Consider the following 7,817-nt stretch of genomic DNA (forward strand, 5'->3'; position numbering starts at 1 on the left):
TCTGAAATGATCATGAAAGCACCAGTGCTCTATATTTAAAAACACTGAGCAAATCAAACTCGTGTATATGCATATTTTATGATTGCAAAGCATCCCAAAAATCAATGGTGTCGAGAGGTCAAACTATCTTGAATTTCATTTGCACTGGAGTTTGTTTTAAATGTGATGCACTGATAAATTCCTTACTTTGGTGTAGCTCTCATGTTTGAATTATTCATTTAAAGAGCTTGAGTTATAGATTTTCTTCTGTGGTGTATACATTTCGATAAAATAATGCACGTTTTGTCAGCAAGTGCTACAGTTCTTGAGGGAACGCAGGAGTTTAGACCTCAAAGTGTTTCAAGAAAATGGAAAGTTTTGCAAAAGAACACAGAATTTTCAGGGAACGTTTGCTTTTTGGGTGATTTAATGAATAATATAAATCATTCTCATTAACCTCCGTCCCCAGCTGTATCCCTTAATTCTCGCAGCAATGAAGAGTCGATAAAAGAATCGATTCCCCATCTGATCATTTGTCAGTCAAATCGACTTTACTTCAAACATACATATCCTTTATATTTTATAGTTTGCTTTTTCCGTTTCCCTGGGAAAGCACAATAGATTGAGAATGAAGGAAGGAAATGTCGCTTGTGGGAAAGTAAAAAGTTTCTCTTGAGAATGTAAAGGATTTTACCAGCAAATGCATTTTCTCCCAAAACAATTATAATCAGGGCTTAACATTAACACCTGCCAAATGCAGGTAGATTTCCTGTGTGGCGGGTTAGACAGACACCACCACTAGCCACTTTGGCTGGTTGAAAATAATTTTTCAATTTGATTTCATTTTCTTGTCGACTTAGTCCCTTTATTAATCCGGGGTCGCCACTGCGGAATGAACCGCCAACTTATCCAGCAAGTTTTTACGCAGCGGATGCCCTTCCAGCCGCAACCCATCACTGGGAAACATCCACACTCACATTCACACCCACACTCATACACTTTAGTCAATTTAGCCTACCCAATTCACCTGTACCGCATGTCTTTGGGCTGTGGGGGAAACCAGAGCACCCGGAGGAAACCCACACGAAGGCAGGGAGAACATACAAACTCCACACAGAAACGCCAACTGAGCTGAGGTTCGAACTAGCGACCTTCTTGCTGTGAGGCGACAGCACTACCTAATGCGCCACTGCCTCGCCTGAAAACAATTTTTAAATTGTAGTTTTCTTAAAATCGAGTGTCAAGAGTGTCTTAACTGAAAATAACTTGCAGTTAGATACCTTAAAATACCTTAGTGGCATTGTTTTGTCTGCAGAATTCACACCAATAATGTGTTTTTTACAGCATTTTTATAAAAGTGGCTTTAATCGTAATTTAACTAAGTTCTAGTCCTGACTTAAGCTACACCTTGTTTGTGAAACTGAACCAATGACTGTAAAAAATATGGACGATGCGACAGCCCTTTTTCCCATTGAACGCCTTGAGGGCAAAACGCCTGCTTGAGGGGCACAAACTGTCGCAAAAGACTGCTGAAATTGGAGCCTTGACATGCGCAGAAGGAGGAGCCAGAGGAGGAGCCGCGAAAATGAGCGGAGTCGAGCTTCCAACCAAACGCTTTATGTAAAGTCAACCACGCCCCCCGAACTTCTCAGCATGCGTTTGCTGTCATATCAACACAAATGGATGTAATAACGTTAACAAATATGAGGGTTTTATATATTCAATCGCGCCAGCTCCAGGCCGCAACACATAACTTACTCGCGGCGTCGCGGGCTGATTCCGGCTCGCATGCGGCAGCGCCGGCTCGCTCGGCCGCCGCATCTGGCTCGATTGACTCGGACTGGAATTGGGTAGTGAGTCCAGGCATCCGGAGTAGGTCCAGCAGAGGTAACATTAGTCAGTCTGAGCTCTAAGAGATAAGTCTCCGGCAGGCGAGAATCTAGCCGGAACTGTGTTTTGCTATCTGGGTGGCTAGGCGTGTATCAGCAAACTAATAAAGCCCGAAAAAAGCCCTGACCTTAGCGAATAAACAGTGTTCCACCAGGATCATGTATGTCAGAAACTATAGTTTACTGCTGAACTCATTTTGTCATGGTAAAATAACACAGAAATGGAATAATAACATTTCAGTCTACTTCAGTCTCCTGCTGAAGCTCAGACGCGCTGCTTTGAGAAACTGTCAATCACAGCTGTCAATCACGATGACACGCCCAGCATTAAATTACTGCTAAAAACAAACTGTTTACAAAAATGAAGATCTGCACCTATTTCAGCACAATAACCAGTGCCTTAATCGACCAGAACCATCTTTCGGGACATTTTATTGCAAGTGTAATATTTTTTTTTATTTGGGCTCAAGTCTCCTTCATTAACACGGAGGAGGCGGGCTTTATGACTTGTACTGCAGCCAGCCCCCAGGGGGCGATCTAACGGCCGAAACCTTCACTCAAACGTGGGCTTGCGGCACACTTGAACTGAACCCATATGTTTTCATAAAAAGTGACTTTTATTGTCATGTGTAACAGTTTGCAGTGCTATATTGTCTGGGTTGGCGTTGTATATTACGCTACAAACACCTTGTAATAAAGCGCCAGTCCATTTACTATTATTTTACAGACGTATTAATTTCTCTAGATATTATTTCTTACACATTATATTACTTCCAACTACTAAACTGTCAATACTGTTAAACTGTAGAGTCAAATATCAAAAGACGACAGAGCAGAGATTAACACCTCATAATGCAATTCACAACCGTAAATAAACAGAAAACGCCTATACTGTGGATATTTTTATAGTGTAGTTAAATCTGGACATCAGCTACTGTGGAAAACCGGTCAGTGAATAATGAGCTTTCATTTGTTCCGTCAGATGACTCAAATGGACTGATGAGGAAGAATCCAGCACAACTTAACCCGGTGTCAGTGCAGTCTGTGTTAGCTTTGCAGAGTCTCTTCATCTGATTGCGTAGGACGAGGCGGTCTCGAGAATCCACAATAATCCTGCAGAGCGAGTGGAGGGTCGGCCTCTCTGGGGTTTCAGGGCCTGAAGAAATAAATCCAGAGGTGTTTTAACAGTAATATATCCAGCACTCACCTCCATCCGTGCGAACTGTGGCTTTTGGATCAGCTGTGCGAGTGTGTTTATCATTACTCCAGCACCAATGAAACACAGATGTTGCATCTATACAGAGACGAGCATCAAGAAGCTGACGCTCTGGCAAAAAGTGACACAAAAAGTATAAAAAGAAAATAATAATAATAAAAAATATACAGTATAAATGTATGATTTTTCAGAAATTAATTAAATATTTAAAAACAGTTAAGGAATAATATAATTAATTAATAAAATGTGAAATTATACATATTTATAAGATTATAAATAAAACACTATATTTATGTAATGATTTGAATATATATATATTTATTTGGATGTGAAAAAAATATATACACCCGCCGGCCACTTTATTAGGTACACCTGTCCAACTGCTCGTTAACGCAAATGTCTAATCAGCCAACCACATGGCAGCAGCTCAATGCATTTAGGCATGTAGACATGGTCAAGACGATCTGCTGCAGTTCAAAGCGAGCATCAAAATGAGGAAGAAAGAGGATTCAAAGGTGAAAGGGATGTTTGTTGGTGACAGACTGGCTGGTCTGAGTATTTCAGAAACTGCTGATCTACTGGGATTTTCACGCACAACCATCTCTAGGGTTTACAGAGAATGGCCTGCTAAAGAGGAAATATCCAGTGAGCGGCAGTTCTGTGGGCGCAAATGCCCTGTTGATGAGGTAAAAGGAGAATGGCCAGACTGGTTCCAGCTGGCAACAGTAAATTAAATAAGCACTCGCTACAACCGAGCTCTGCAGAAGAGCATCTCTGAACACACAACACGTCCAACCTTGAGGCGGATGGGCTACAGCAGTAGAAGAGCACACCGGGTGCCGCTCCTGTCAGCTAAGAACAGGAAACTGAGGCTACAATTCACACAGACTCACCAAAACTGGACAATAGAAGATTGGAGAAACGTTGCTGCTCTGATGAGTCTCAATTTCTGCTGACACGTTCAGATGCTCGGGTCAGAATTTGGCGTCAACAACATGAAAGCATGGATCATCCTGCCTTGTATCAGCGGTTCAGGCTGGTGGTGGTGGTGTAATGGTGTGGGGGAGATTTTCTTGGCACACTTTGGGCTCATTAGTATCAATTGAGCATCATGTCAACACCACAGCCTACCTGAGTATTGCTGCTGACCATGTCCATCCCTTTATGACCACAATCATCTTCTGATGGCTACTTCCAGCAGGATAACGCAGCATGTCATAAAGCGTGAATCCTCTCAGACTGGTTTCTTCAACATGGCAATGAGTTCATTGTACTCAAATGGCCTCCACAGTCACCAGAGCTCAATCCAATAGAGCACCTCTGGGATGTGGTGGAACGGGAGATTGGCATCATGGATGTGCAGCCGACAAATCTGCAGCAACTGCTTGATGCTATCATGTCAATATGGAGCAAAATCTCTGAGGAATATTTCCAGTATCTTGTTGAATCAATGCCATGAAGGATTAAGGCAGTTCTGATTGAAGGCAAAAAGGGTCCAACCCGGTACAATTAAGGTGTACCTAACAAAGTGGCCATTATATGTGTATACATTTTATAAACATTTTAAATAAGTTTTTGTGTATGTATATACATTCATACACAAAAATGTTTTATTTATTATATGTAAATGAATACTTAAATATAATTATCATTTTAATAATGTAAAGCCAGTTACAGTTAAACTGTATTATTATTAGTACAGTTAACAAATGGCTTCATCTGATTTCAGTGGTCCACAATAATATCCCAGCCCTATTCTTTTATGAAGCTCTTTATGACGGGAAAGTCACCTGATCTCAGATCATACACCTCCAGCGGCCCGCTCCGGTCACGTGTCCGATGACGTCACACCGGGCTGATTGATTTGAATGCGTTGAGGCTCGTCGAGTGTCTGTGGCTCGTCATTCAGCGCTGAGCCGATCCTCCTCGCCGGGGTCAGGGCGGGACACGCGGCCTCCGTCAACCCGAGGCGGGACTGCTGATATCTGGAGCTCCTCTGGTAGATGATCACATTACCGTCAGTCTGTCTGTCTGTCGCTGGAAACACGAGCCTCAAATGATCATTAGCATGCAGACGGACGAATGAATACATATAGATGCAGGATATTAAGTCACTGCATTTTTAAAATTGGAAGTGAATGAAAAAGAAATTAATCTCCTGGATTTAATCTGTTTCTTTATATTTTACATATAGGCCTAATATATATATATATATATATATATATATATATATATATATATATATATATATATATATATAATTTTGTTTTGGTATTTATATAGGCCTATTTAATATATTTTTATATACAGACCTTTATTTAAAATTCTAAAAAATGTACTGTGTTTTTTATTTTGCATTATAGCTTTCATTATTATTATTTTATTTAACAATTAAATTATATTAACAACTTCTACTAACTTTTACTTGCAGCTTGCTCCAGAGTTAATTCACACACAAAAACTGCATCTAATGTAGCCTAAATATATTTCTCTTTTTTTTGGTCAAATTCCTATACAAGCTTTACCCTTTAAACCATTTTGCAATGTTTATACATTATTCTGTACGACGACTTATGGCATACTTTTATTTTTTTATTTAACTAATTTTAATACAGTAATGTAAAATAATGTTGATAAATTTGTTTCAAAACAATGAACTCAAGAAGCAATAATTTGGGGTATTTTAGAGATAGATAGATAGATAGATAGATAGATAGATAGATAGATAGATAGATAGATAGATAGATAGATAGATAGATAGATAGATAGATAGATAGATAGATAGATTTATATACAGTAGCACATTTCATACACAAAGTTAATTAAATGTGCTTTACATAAACGAGAATAAAAAACAGCATTAGAAAATAAAAACAACAAAAAATAAAATGTTATAAAACATTAAAATTAGATAGAGAGAGTTTTACTGTTTTGGGTTTATTAACAGTAGCCTTCAGCCAACATTAAATTTCGTGGTAATTCAGATAACAAAAAAATGACACAAAACTCATGGCAAAGTCACACATTAGTCACTTAAAACCTTTCCAAAATCAATTTATTGTTCAGTTTAAATGCGGTGAGTTTTTAATCTGAGACAGGTCACATCCAAATCATTTTTACACTAAAACTAAATGTAATGGAGCCGAAATATATTTAACTTTTTTAGTGAAATTCCTATACAAGCCTTACTTTTTAAACTATTTTGTTTTATATATTATTCTGAACAACGACTTATGGCATGTTATCCTTTTCATTCATTCATTCATTCATTTTCTTGTCGGCTTAGTCCCTTTATTAATCCGGGGTCACCACAGCGGAATGAACCTCCAACTTATCCAGAACATTTTTATGCAGCGGATGCCCTTCCAGCCGCAACCCTTCTCTGGGAAACATCCACACACACATACACTCATATTTTACTAATTACAATACAATAATGTATGTTTATAAATTTGTTAGCTTCAAAATAATTAACGCATAAAGCAATAATTTTGGGTATTTTAGAGTCAGATACATTTCATACACAATGGTAATTTAATGTGCATAAACAAGAAAAAAAGCATAAAATATAAGAAAATAAAAACGACAAAGAATAAAAAAAATAATAGATAGATAGATAGATAGATAGATAGATAGATAGATAGATAGATAGATAGATAGATAGATAGATAGATAGATAGATAGATAGATAGTTTTACTGTTTTGGGTTTATTAACAGTAGCCTTCAGCCAACATTAAATCTCATGGTAATTCAGATAACAAAAAAATGACACGAAACTCATGACAAACATTAGTCACTTTTAATAACTTTCCGAATCAATTTCATTTTCGATGTATAATGCGGTGAGTTTTTAATCTGAGACAGGTCACATCCAAATCATTTTTACGAGCTCAGAGTGTATATAAAGTTATTAATACTCACTTCCTGCAGCTTAATGCACATATCTTAATTCAGACAGCGCATGTTAAACACATGGACGCTGTTTTACGCGGTGGTTTTCTCCTCGTCTCATGAAATTGGCTTTTATGAAGCAAACAGTCGCTGGAAGTCGATTTCTAATGTTCACATCTGATTGTGTTGTGTTTATTATCGATCTTGCGTCTTTCCAGATGAACTCGATCAACTTCCAGACCGTGATTTTGACTCTTCTTAAAGCGCGTTCCCTGTAATAAAATGGAAGAGCGCGTGAACGGAGCGCGATCACAGCAGATCCGCGGCGCGCAGCACAGAATAATAATGATGTGCTCAAATGAGTCTCTCTTTGTCCCACAGCACAATAATCCTTCATCTGGACGTCCTGAAGTTCACTGGAGACTGAAGGAACCGCTTTATCTGATCTCAGAGTCTTAACAATGCTAGAAAGTACATCGCCTGATGCTCTGAGGTGAGGTCAACTTTCATATATAGCCTAGCATTCCTTTAATTCATAAACTTTCTTTTAAATCTTCCAGAAATGTGCGATAGTTCTCAATGATTTGTGTCAATAAGATGTATGAACTGATAAGAAATGCTTTAACATCATATTCTCTAAACATAATAATATAATATTTAAACGCATTTCTATTTTCAGAAGTCCTGTGAACGAGGTTTTGCTATATTTTGACAAATGTTATATACTTGAAAATGTTAATTAAGTGTACTGTAGTAATATGCAAAGAAATGAACATAATTTACAAAGTTCTCATTTAATATATATATATATATATATATATATATATATATATATATATAT

General features: G+C 37.9%; 1 long non-coding RNA gene across 3 annotated transcripts; it reads right to left on the reverse strand.

The window, feature by feature from the left end:
- Nucleotides 1–2,466: 2,466 nt before the first annotated feature.
- Nucleotides 2,467–7,255, reverse strand: si:ch211-218p2.3. Of its 3 annotated transcripts, none has more exons than XR_223115.6 (3): nucleotides 7,007–7,255; nucleotides 4,875–5,121; nucleotides 2,467–3,024 (listed from the first exon to the last, which is right to left on the reverse strand). It is a non-coding gene; the product is annotated as a si:ch211-218p2.3 (long non-coding RNA). The 3 variants fall into 3 exon arrangements; XR_012400145.1 differs by having other exon boundaries at nucleotides 2,467–3,195; XR_012400144.1 differs by having other exon boundaries at nucleotides 4,875–5,135.
- Nucleotides 7,256–7,817: the final 562 nt, after the last annotated feature.

This window comes from Danio rerio, chromosome 25 (genome assembly GCF_049306965.1).
Source record: "Danio rerio strain Tuebingen ecotype United States chromosome 25, GRCz12tu, whole genome shotgun sequence".
Taxonomy (NCBI): domain Eukaryota; kingdom Metazoa; phylum Chordata; class Actinopteri; order Cypriniformes; family Danionidae; genus Danio; species Danio rerio.